At 26.6% G+C, this 13,086-nt stretch overlaps 1 protein-coding gene across 2 annotated transcripts in view; it reads left to right on the top strand.

Annotated features, from left to right (window-relative positions):
* Positions 1-13,086, top strand: part of LOC135130681 (uncharacterized) — a 203,592-nt gene that overhangs the window by 170,885 nt on the left and 19,621 nt on the right. The gene's annotated exons all lie outside the window — the stretch shown is intronic.

Genomic DNA, 13,086 nt, shown 5'->3' with positions numbered 1-13,086 from the left:
ACTGATCTTACACTAAAGAATTACGCGGGGTGGGAGGGACCGTGGCGTCGAATGCGATATACTTTTACCTAGATGATTTATTAATATGAAGTGGAATTACTGCTTCAAAAAATCCAACTAAGTTCGCTTGTCTAAAGTTGTAAGTTTTCGTGTTACAATAAAATGTTTTCTTATTGATGAAAACTCAATTGACAGTGATGGATGGTGTGCAACTTCGAGAAGTAATGGCTCAGTGTTTCTAGAGTTAGTGCACTTTAAATCTCCAGAAGTTCAAATTACATCTAAAATTCTAGCGTTCGAGTCCAGAGTAACGTATTTTAAACGCCACTGTCATTTTAAATATTTGTTAATATTTAACGTTACGTATATGTCTTTATTTTTACTTATAAGGGTTGTCCTGAAATAACAATTTTTAGAAAAATCTGAATTGATTTATCTTCGACCAATTTTTTGATATCACAATTTTTCATTTTCTCGATTTCCGTATATTTGAATTTTTTTGTTATTTTTCGATTTGACAATTTTGCATTTTTCGCTTTTTCAGTTCTTCGTTTATTCAGTTCATTTTCCCGACTTTTTTATTTTTATTTTCTCGATTTTTTATATCACAGTTTTTCGTTTTTTCATTTTCTTTATTTTTTCACTGTTTTGTGCTATTTTCATTCTTTGATTTTACAATTCCTCGGTTTTCAAATTTTTCAGTTTTGCAATGTTTGGATTTCTCCAATCCTCGGTTTTTTCAATTTCCATTATTCGATTTTACAATATCCCGTTTTTCGTTTTTGCACTTTTTTGATTTTTATGTTTCCGGTTTCGCTTCTTGATTTCCATTATTTAGATTTTTCTTTGCATGAACTTTTTCGTTTTTACAGTTTTGCAATTTTTCCAATTTTTGATTCGAAAACATGAAAAATCGGAAAATTGCAAATCGAAGAACTAAAGAAACAAAAAATTCGTACAGTGAATAACTATAGATCAAGAAACTTAACGATCGCAAAATTGTAAAATCCAAAAATTATAGAATCATCAAAATTATACTGTTGAAAAACTGAAAAATCAAATATCGAGAAATTGAAAAAGTTTTAAAATCCTATAATTGAAAAATGGAAAAATTCGAAAATAGTAAAAGTGAAAAAGTGAAGGGTTGCAAATCAAAACTTGAAGAAATGAAAAATTAAAAATTCTAACATCCAGAAGTTGGAAAATCGATAAACAAAAAAAATTTAAAACGAAAGCTCAATGGGATAGATACATGTCGTAAAACTCAAGAAACAAAACAACTGGTAAAACAGAAAAAATTTAAAAATCGAAAGATTGCAAATCGAAGAACTTAAGAAACGAAAAATTGAAACTTTGAAAAATTAAATATCAAGAAATTTAAAAATCAAAAAGAAAAAAAAAACGAATCGAATCGAAAAATTGCAAAAGCCAAAAATTGTAAATTCGATAAATCGTCGAATTTATCAAGTCGAAAAACTAATATCGAAAAATTGAAAAACCGAATAAATTAGAAAGTTTTAACATCATATAACTGAAAATTGGAAACAAGAAAAAACGAATCGAATCGAAAAATTGGAAAACCCAAAAATTGTCAATTCCAAAAATTATAGAATCGTCAAAATTACAAAGTCGAAAAACTGAAAAATTAAATATCGAGAAAATGAAAAATCGAATAAAAGAAAAACGTTTAACAGCCTGTAATTGGAAATTAGAGCACTTCAAAATCGTAAAAGTGAAAAAGTAAATATTTTTAAAAATTATAGTAATTATTAGCTATCTATTTAATATGAAAACTTGAAAAAACGCAAATCAGAACATTGAAAAACCGAAAAATTGAAAAAATTAAAAACCGAAACTTGAAAAAATCGAAAAATTGCAAATCGATAAACGAAAAATTGAAACATTGAAAAACTAAAGATCAAAAAACTTAAAGATCGCAAAAAAATTAAAATTGGAAAGAAGAAAAATGAATCGAATCGAAAAATTGTAAATTCGAAAAATTATAGAATCGTAAAATTATAAAGTCGAAAAACTAACATTGAAAGATCTAAAAAACTCGAAAATTAAATTTCGAAAATTGAAAAATTTCATGTTGAAAAGAAAGAAAAATCAGAAAATCAGAACCTTGAAAAACTGAAAAATTGAAAAATTAAAAATTCTAACATCCAGAAGTTGGAAAATCGATAAACAGAAAAATTTTAAAATGAAAACTCGATGAGATAGATGCATGTCGTAAAACTCAAGAAACAAAAAACTTCATAAAACGGAAAAAATAGAAGCATCGAAAGATTGCAAATCGAAGAATTGGTAACGAAAAATTGAAAATCTAAAGGTAAAAAAACTTAAATGTTCGCAAAAAAAAATTAAAATTGGAAAGAAGAAAAAACGAATCGAATCGAGAAATTGGAAAACCCGAAAATTGTAAATTCGAAAAATTATAGAATCGAAAAAATTACAAAGTCGAAAAACTTAAAAAATTAAATATCGAGAAATTGAAAAATCGAATAAATGAAAAACTTATAAAAGCCTATAATTGGAAATTGGAGCACTTCAAAATCGTGTAAGTGAAAAAGTAAATATTTTTAAAAATTATAATAATTATTAGATACCTATTTAATATGAAAACTTGAAAAAACACTAATCAAAAATTGAAAAATCGAGAAATTGAAGAATTTCATAATGAAAATAAAGAAAAATTCAAATCAGAACATTGAAACACCGAAAAATTGAAAAAATTAAAAACCGAAACTTGAAAAAATCGGAAAAAATCGTAAAATTGCAAATCGATAAACGAAAATTTGAAACATTTAAAAACAAAGATCAAAAAACTTAAAGATCGCAAAAAAAAATTAAATTGGAAAGAAGAAAAAACGAATCCAATCGAAAAATTGGAAAACCCAAAAATTATAGAATCGTCAAAATTACAAAGTCGAAAAACTGACATTGAAAGATCTAAAACAGGAAAATTAAATTTCGAAAAATTGAAAAATTAAAAATGGAAATATTAAAAAATCGAATGCATATATGAAAAAGTGAAGAGTTCTAAAAATTATAATCGTTATTAAACACACATTTAACATGAAAACCAGAAAAATTGTAAATCAAATATTAAAAAATCAAAATGTTGAAAAATTGAAAAATTTAAAACCCGATACGAAAATAAATAAAAATTCGAACATCCAGAAGTTGGAAAATCGATAAACAGAAACATTTTAAAATAAAAACTCGATGATATAGATGCATGTTGTAAAACTTAAGAAACAAAAAAACTGGAAAACCGGAAAAAATTGAAAAATCGTAAAAGTGGAAAATCGAAAGATTGCAAATTGAAGGACTTAAGAAACGAAAAATTGAAACTTAGAAAAATTAAATATCAAGAAACCTAAAAAATCGGAAAGTGAAAAAACGAATCGAATTGAAAAATTGCAAAAGGCAACAATTCGAGAAATCGTCGAAATTATAAAGTCGAAAAACTAAGATCGAAAAATCACAAAACTGAAAAATTAAATATCGAGAAATTGAAAAATTAAAAATCGAAAAATTGAAAAACTGAAAAATGGAAAAATTCCAAAATAGTAAAAGTGAAAAAGTGAAAAGTTTTAAAAATTATAATTATGATTAGATACACACTTAAAATGAAAACTTGAAAAATTGCAAATCAAAAATTGAAGAAACGAAAAATTAAAGAATCTAAATGTTGAAAAATAGAAAAATTGAAAAATTTCATATTGAAAATAAAAATAAATTAGAACATCAGAACATTGAAAAACCGAAAAATTGAAAAAATAAAAAACTGAAACGAAAAACTAAATAATTGAAAATTTGAAACATCAAGAAGTTGTAAAATCAATATACAGAAAAATTTTAAAATGAAAACTCGATGAGACAGATATGTACAATTGTACATGTCGTAAAACTGAAAAAACAAAAGCACTGAAAAATCGAAAAACTAAAAAAAATTTGTTTGCAAAATCGAAAAAGTGGAAAATATAAAGATTGCAAATCGAAGAACTTAACAAACGAAAAAATTTAAACTTTGAAAAATTAAATATCAAGAAACCTAAAAAATCGGAAAGAAAAAAAAACAAATCGAATCGAAAACTTGCAAAAGCCAAAAATTGTTAATTCGAAAAACTATAGAATCGTCAAAATTATAAAGTCGAAAAGCTAAAATCGAAAAATCGCAAAACTGAAAAATTAAATATCGAGAAGTTGAAAAAATAAAAAGCCGAAACGAAAAACTGAATAATTGAAAATTGGAACATCAAGAAGTTGGAAAATCGGTAAACAGAAAAATTTTAAAATGAAAACTCAATGAGACAGATACATCTCGTAGAACTCAAGAAATAAAAAAACTGCAAAATGGGTAAAAATTGAAAAATCGAAAAACTGAAAAAAGGGAAAATTGTAAAATCGAATATATGAAAAGGTTTTTATTTTCCAAAAAGTAAAAGTGAAAAACTGAAGAGTTTTAAAAATGATAATCGTTATTAGATACACATTTAAAATGAAAACTAGAAAAATTGCGAATCAAAAATTGAAATATTCTACATTGAAAATAAAGGAAAATTTGAAAATTAGAACATTCAAAAACCAAAAAATTGCAAAAATAAAAAACCGAACGAAAAACTAAAAAATTGGAAAAATTGAAAAATTGAAAAATCGAAAAATGGAAAAATTGCGAAATCGAAAAATTGCAAATCAAAGAACTGAAGAAACGAAAAATTAAATCATTGAAAAACTAAAGATCAAGAAACTTGAATGATTGCAAAAAAAGTTAAAATCGGAAAGAAGAAAAAACAAATTGAATCGAAAAATTGTAAAATCTAAAATTTCTTAATTCGCAAAATTGTAGAATCGTCAAAATTATAAAGTCGAAAAACTAAGATCGAAAGATCGAAAAACTGAAAAATTTAGTATCAAGAAATTGAAAAATCGAGTGAATGAAACACTCCTATAATTGGAAAATGGAAAAATTCAAAAGTCGTAATAGTGAAAAAGTGAAGAATACATTTAAAATGAAAACTAGAAAAATTACAAATCGAAAATTGAAGAAACAAAAAATTGAAAAAATAAAAACCGAAACGAAAAATGAAAAATTAAACATTGAAACATCCAAAAGTTGAAACAATGGTAAATAGAAAAATTTTAAAATGAAAACTTAATGAGATATCTGTATGTCCTAAAAATGAGGAAACAAAAAAAATTGAAAAATCGGAAAAAATGAAAAAATCGAAGAACTCGAAAATCGAAAAATTGTAAATCAAAGAGCTGAAGAAACGAAAAATTGAAACTTTGAAGAACTAAAGATCAAGAAACTTAAAACATCGTCAGAAAATTAAAATCGGAATGAAGAAAGAACGAATCGAATGGAAAAATTGAAACACACAGAAGTTAGAAAATCGGTCAACAGAAAAATTTTAAAATGACGAACTGGATGAGATACATTCATGTCGTAAAACTGAAGAAACAGAAAAATTGAAAAGTTGTAAAACTGAAAAAAGCAAAAATTGCGAAATCGAAAAGGGTAAAATCGAGAAATTGCAAATTGAAGAACTTAAGAAACGAAAAACAAAACTTTGAAGAATTAAAGACCAAGAAACCTAAAAGAATCGGAAAGAAGAAAAAACGAATCGAATAGAAAAATTTTAAATTCGAAAAATTATGGATTCGTCAAAATTATAAAGTCGAAAAACTAATATAGAAAAATTAAATTTCGAGAAATTGAAAAATCAAAGTTCAAGAAACTTAAAGATCGTAAAGAAAATTAAAATAGGAAAAAAACGAATCGAATCGAAAATTTATAGAATCCTCAAAATTATGAAGTCGAAAAACTAACATTGAAAGATCGAAAAACTGAAAAATTAAATCTCGAAAAATCGAAAAATTAAAGTTGAAAAATTGAAAAATCGAATAAATGAAAAAGTTTTAGAATCCTATAATTGTAAAATGGAAAAATTCCAAGATTGTAAAAATGAAAAAATGAAGAATTTTGAAAATTATAGTTATTATTAGATACACATTTAAAAAAAAACTAGAAAAATTGCAAATCAAAAACTGAATAAACGTAATAAAAATTTAAATGTTGAAAAATCGAAAAATTGACACATTTCACACTGGGTCTAGAGCCAGTTGGGCACTGTATTGAAATAAATAATTGAAGAAAATAAAGAAAAATTTAAAAATCAAGACATTGAAAACCCGATAAATTGAAAAAATGAAAAACTGAAACAAAAATTGAAAAATTAGACATTTAAACGTCCAGAAATTGGAAAACCGGTGAACAGAAACATTTTAAAATGAAAACTCGATGAGCTAGATGCATATTGTAAAACTGAAAAAATGAAAAATTGCGAGATTGAAAAATTGCAAAGCGAAGAACTGAAGAAACGAAAAATCGAATCATTGGAAAACTAAAGATCAAGAAACTTAAAGATCTCAAAAAAAAAATTAAATTGGAATGAAGAAAAAACGAATTGAATCGAAAAATTGGGAAACCGAAAAATTGTAAAATCGAAAAACCGTAACATTGAAAGATCGAAAAATTGTAAAAGTGAAAAAGTGAAGAGTTTTAAAAGTTAAAATCGTTATTAGATACTCATTTAAAATGGAAACTAGAAAAATTGCAAATCAAACTTTGAAAAAACGAAAAATTAAAAAATCGAAATCTTGAAAAGTCGAAAAATTGATAAATTTCACATTGAAAATTAAGAAAAATTAGAAGATCAAAACATTGAAAAACCGAAAAATGGAAAAAATAAAAAACCGAAACGAAACATTGAAAAATTAAAAATTGAAACATGTAGAAGTTGAAAAACCGGTAAAAGAAAAATTTTGGAATGAAAACTCGATGAGATAGATGCATGTCGTAAAATTGAAGAAACAAAAAACTGAAAAACAGAAAAACTGCGAAATCGAAAAAGTGGAAAATCAAAAAATTGCAAATCGAAGAGCTGAAGAAATGAAAAATTGAAACATTGAAAAACTAAAGATCAAGAAACTTAAAGAACGCAAAAAAATTAAATCGGAAATAAAAAAAAACGAATTGAATCGAAAAATTGGAAAACCCAAAAATTGTCATTTCGAAAAATTATAGAATCTCCAAAATTATAAAATCGAAAAACATTGAAAGATCGAAAAAATGAAAAACTTTTAAAATCCTATAATTCAAAAATGGAAAAATTCCAAAATAGTAAAAGTGAAGAGTTTTAAAAATTAAAATCATTATTAGAAATGGAAACTAGAAAAATTTCAAATCAAACTTTGAAGAAACGAATAATTAAAAAATTTAAATGTTGAAAAATCAAAAAATTGAAAATTAGAACATTGAAAAACCGAATAATTGAAAAAATAAAAAACCGAAACGAAAAATTGAAAAATTAAAAAATGAAAACTCGATGAGATAGATGCAATTTTAAAACTGAAGAAACAAAAAAAAAACGAAAAATCGGAAAAATTGAAAAATCGAAAAACTGAAACAAAGAAAAGTTCCAAATCAAAGAATTGACGAAACGAAAAATTGAAACGTTGAAAAACTAAAGATCAAGAAACTTTAAGATCGCAAAAAAAAATTAAAATCGGAAAGAAGAAAAAATAAATCGAATAGAAAAATTGAAAACCCAAAAATTTCTAAATTCGAAAAATTTTGGAATCGTCAAAATTATAAAGTCGAAAAACTAACATTGAAAGATCGAAAAACTGAAAAAATAAATATTCAGAAATTAAAAAATCGAATAAATAAAAAGGATTTAAAATCCCATATCTGGAAAATGTAAAAATTCCAGTCTTAAAAATGAAAAAGTGAATAATTTTAAAAATTATAATTTATTACTAGATACACATTGAAAACGAAAACTTAAAAAATTGCAAATCAAAAATTGAAGAAACGAAGAAATGAAAAATCGAGAAACTGAAAATTTTAAAATTAAGAAAAAAAACGAAAAATTAAAAAATTTTAATGTTAAAAAATCGAAAAATTGAAAAATTTCACACTGAAAATAAAAGAAAAATTAGAAAATCGGTACATTGAAAAACCGAAAAGTTGCAATTCGAAAAATGAAAGAAATGAAATATCTAAAAATTCAAACACTGGAAAATAGAAAAACAGACAAATTTTAAAATGAAAACTCGATGAGATAGAAAAAGCAAAAAAAATGGAAAATCGAAAATACAAAAAATTATAAAATCAGAACATTGAAAAATTGTAAAAATAAAGAAAATAAACAATCGGAGACAGTAATTGTAATCCGAAAATTGAAGGAATGAAAAATTAAAGAATCGAGATATGAAAAGTCGAAAAATTTTAAACCGAAAAATTGCAAAATCTAAAAAATAAACAAACAAAAAAGTGGAAAATTGAAAAATCGCAAATTGAAAAATTGAAAAATTTAAGTAAATAGAAAACCGAAACGAAATCATATATACATTACATTTCGTCGAAGTTTCGTCCTATGTCATTTTCAAATTGTTAATTTTCGCCAGTTTTTTCGATTTGTCATTGGATCAGGTTGACATATTAATAAAACTTTGTACTTCCGATTTAAAATATGCGTGTAATAAATTTATTTAATAAAGATTCATTATTGTTAAAAAAAAATCGCTCTTCTGTAATCAAAGCAAGAAAATTTTGATTCTAGTCTACTTTATTCCTTATAAATGATTAGGGATTATGGAAACCCGCAGTGAGGAGGCGGAGCAGTCTACTATTCTCGCTGTTGGCCACCGACAATACTTTTGCTTACGACAATTCCTTCATAGATCTTTCTTTAGCAAATAGTTTTTTAGTGAATCTTCTAATACATTACATAGATACAAAGAAGAAAAGCATTGAATTTTATTAACATTCTTTAATTAAATCTCATCATTTAGGGCAACAAATGGCGCCTAATTCAAACTTTCCTATCGTCTACCATTCCACCTTAAGGTGACTAAAACACAAAGAATGAAAATTATTACACAGTGAAAATGTACTTATTTTGCTGCATAAACATGTTTCTACACCCTTTGTTTTAGTATCGCCCACAGCTATGCCGTGTTTTGACAGGGTATAATTTTTTTATTTTATAAATTGATGGAGATTCAGCGTAATTATAGTCCTCTACCTTTTTTGCCTGGTTGTAAATGATTTTTAGATGATCTGACATTTTGGTTCAATTCGTCAAGTTCCACTAATTCTGTTTGTGTTAGTTAACATTGATAAAAGAGTCCGATGCGTCAAAATACGCCCAGCTTTATGCCCTCTGTTGATTCCTAACAAACACCGCCATATGTGTGTTCGAGTGGAAATCTACAAAGCATTGGTGCGGTTTGCCTATTCATATTCATTGGAGCTGTGGCTTCTGTTATGGCTAAATCAATCTAATTAACTGTATCATAAGCGAGACGTTGCTAATTTGAACATTGAGGCGACGATTTAATTACTTATAGTCGAGTTATTAATTAATTAAGTAATTACGTCAAAATAGACCAATTAGGAAGCTTGTTGATAGGGTTTTGGAATCACATTATACGATGTGACAAGTTGGTATCACATGTGTCAACGTAATGAAAAGAAAGGTGAAGATGTTCATAGATACACCTTCAAAAACTTGATAATCATCTCAAAATTTTGTTGTATATATATATATATTATATCTAAAATCTGCGAAATATTATGGGTCTACACTTTTTAAACAACTGATTATGTCGTCTCCAGATCTTACGAGATAAAACCTATTTAAATTTTAAATAATAATAAACCCCCTCCATACTTGTGGTTTAATACTTCGCTCTTACTTTTTACTGTAGAAGTGGGGATTTTTGGAAAAAAAATCCAAATTTTTACAAAAATCAACAAAATTTTGCAATCTGTCTTAGAAACTACGTCGAAGTCGAGTCAATTTTATCATTTTCAAATTTATAACAAAATGATTTATTTATTTATTCAGTTCTTTTAAAAATAAAACACTAGAGGCCTCACGATTCTTTTAAATTCTTTCAAATGAAAGACACTAGGAAACCCAAGATTCTTTAAACAAGGCACTGGGGCCGCTAAGACTCTTTTAAAATTCTTTAAAAAAAGACACTGGTAACCGCAAAGTAAATAAATAAATAAATACATACTGCAGGGGCCACCACGGATTTTATAAATTCTTAAGAAAGGACAATAGGAACCCCAAAACCTTAAAATTTTTCAGAAAAGAGTAGGAACCACATAATATTCCTTTCAAAACACCAAGAGCTTTAAGAATCTTTTAAATTCCTTAAAAGAAGAGTTAGATTCCTAAAGTTTTCTTTATATCTTTATATTATATCCTTTTAAATTTCTAAAAAAAAAGACTCAAATATTTGGAAGATTTTTTTAAATTCTTTCAAAATAAATACTAAAAATTTAGGAAACTTGATTTAAAATAACAAAAAAAAGCTGCTAGGAAGACTCAAGACTTTTTTCATACTTCTATATAAAAACAGTGGAGGTTTCTAAGATCCTCATAAATTCTTTAAAAAAAAACTTAGGACCCCAATATTTTTTATTTGAAGAAGAAAATATCAGGAACCGGAAAATTCTTTTAGATTCTTTAATAAAATGGCATTCAAACTGCCAAATTTTTTTCAGTGTTTTTTTTTTTTTTTAATTAAAACAGAAGGAGGGGTCCCAAAGATTCTGTTAAATTCTTTCAAATGAAAGACACTAGGAAACCCAAAATTTTTAACTAGACACTAGGGGCCGCTAAGATTCTTTTAGAATTTTTTAGAAATGACCGGTAACCCCAAAGTAAATAAATAAATATATGCAACAGGAGCCACCACGTTTTTTTTTTTTTTTAATTCTTAAAAAAGTGGTAATAGGTACTCCAAAATATTTTCAAATTCTTTAAAAAATAAAACACCTTTAAATTTTTAAATTCTTGCAAAACATAAAAAAAACATTAGTATAACAAAAATGTTTTTTTTTTCGAAAAACAAAATATAGGGGGCCTCCAAGATTTTTTAAGCTCTTCAAAAAGAAAAGACACTAGGAAGCCCACGATTCTTTTTCAGACAAAACTACGAACCACAAAACACCCCCTTTCAAAACACCAGGGACTTTAAGAACCTTTTAAATTCCTTAAAACAAAAGACGTAGATTTCTAAGATTTTTTTTATACATATATAAACAGCAGGGACCTCCCAGGATCCTTTCAAAATTTTACCAAAAAAAGGGACTAAATTTCTTTAAAAAAGGCACAAAAATCCCGAAGGTTCTTTTAAATTCTTTCAAAACAAACACTAGGAAACCCAATTTAAAACAATAAAACCGGCAAAACTACAGTGGACGTTTCTAAGATCCTCATAAATTCTTTTAAAAAAGAAAAACCTAGATTCTTTTAAATTATTATTAAAAACACACTAGGATATCCACTTTTTAATTTTTTTTTTTTTTTTAACAAAACTGAAGATTCTTTTACAGTATTAAAAGAAAAAAGATAATAGGACTCCAATATTTACATAAAATTGATGTTTTTAGATTTTTTAAAAATTCACGTTTTCAAATTATTTGAAAAATAAAGACCAGGCTCCCTAAGGTTATTTTAAACTTCTTAAAAAAAAAATAAGAACCTCAAGTTCTTTTTTTTATTGTTTTTATTAAAACAGAAACCTTCAAGATTCTTTAATTAAAAAAAGACACTAGCAACCCCAAAAAACAAAAAATCACCATGACGCGTGAAAAAAAAATGAAAGCCCGCGAATAGTTCAAAAGTTTAAAATTTGACCTTGGCTGTGACGGTTTAACAAAATGGAACTCTACATTGTGTGTTGTTTGCTTTGTGGCGGAATACGTTCAGATGCAAGTGGTGGAGCCCAAGGTTGGAAAAGTACCGCTAAATAAAACACCAAATATATTGACGACACAAAATTATTTATTCCTCCACTGACAAAAAAAAAAGAAAAAACTTTTCTTCTCGCGGTTGGGTCTCGACTATTGGGCCAAGTCGAGAGCGCCCCATCATCTCGACTTCTATACAAAACCTGCATCCTTTGCGCAGATGGCGCGATAAATCCCGCCAGCTCGAATAGGAACCGCGCCCTCCGCTTCTGCCACGTATTTCGGTGTCATTTAACCTCAATTACATTTTAAATGTTCAATTTCTATGACTCTGATGTTAAACTACAACTGAACAAGTGCCAAAGTTTCAAAAAAAGCAATAAACCACATTTAAATTCGCCATTCACACTTGTGAAATTTGAAACAATAAATAATTCGTATCTGAGATTAAGGTTGGACATCAGATAATTATATGATGGAAGCATTAATCAACAAAATATTTACAAACCATAAAAAACTAGCAAAAATTTATAAAAACAAAAAGTCTTGACCCACGTTATTGTTAATTTGTTCAACAAGATTTTACAGTTCCAACATGTGTTCGGTTTGAAAATACTCTTTCAACATGGCTGCTGCCTGAACAAAGAATTTAACTGATGTTAAATTATGGCACACTTTATCAACGATTCAAACAAAGAATTTACATTACGTTAAATTATGCCACACTTTATCAACAATTCAAACAAAGAATTTACATTACGTTAAATTATGCCACACTTTATCAGCGTTTCAAACAAAGAATTTACATTATATTAAATGATGCCACACTTCATCAACGATTCAAACAAAGAATTTACGTGATGTGAAATGATGCCTTGATCCAAGTGATGGGTCACTTAAAACAATTAGCTTTATAATTCGCGTACCTTATTGTACGATATTATGAATTTTACCGCAGTTTCCACGCTCCTTTTCCCAGAGTGGGATAACGTTAGATTAATTTTAACTGCCGTTAATGTACTATTAGTAATCTTCCTTGAGAAATCAAGAAGTGTTATAATGTAATACTTGATCTAAACAAATTCCTGACTGTTGAATTGTATTAGAACTAGTTAACGATTAAACTCCGAACATGAACTGTGAATTTACAAACAATAAAACAAATTTACACACATGTTAGCGTCGATTAAAAATTCACCTATTTCCGCTTGGAAAAAACCGCAAGAATTAGCTACGCGTGTTGGGGAAAGTGTGGCGTCGTCGTCGTTACGATTAATTTTCGTTAAACAAAGGCTTTCTCC

This window comes from Zophobas morio, unplaced genomic scaffold (genome assembly GCF_036711695.1).
Source record: "Zophobas morio isolate AGI-343-1 ecotype UQ-CSIRO unplaced genomic scaffold, CSIRO_AGI_Zmor_V1 ptg000017l, whole genome shotgun sequence".
Lineage (NCBI taxonomy): Eukaryota > Metazoa > Arthropoda > Insecta > Coleoptera > Tenebrionidae > Zophobas > Zophobas morio.
This window is presented reverse-complemented; position numbering and strand designations above follow the sequence as displayed.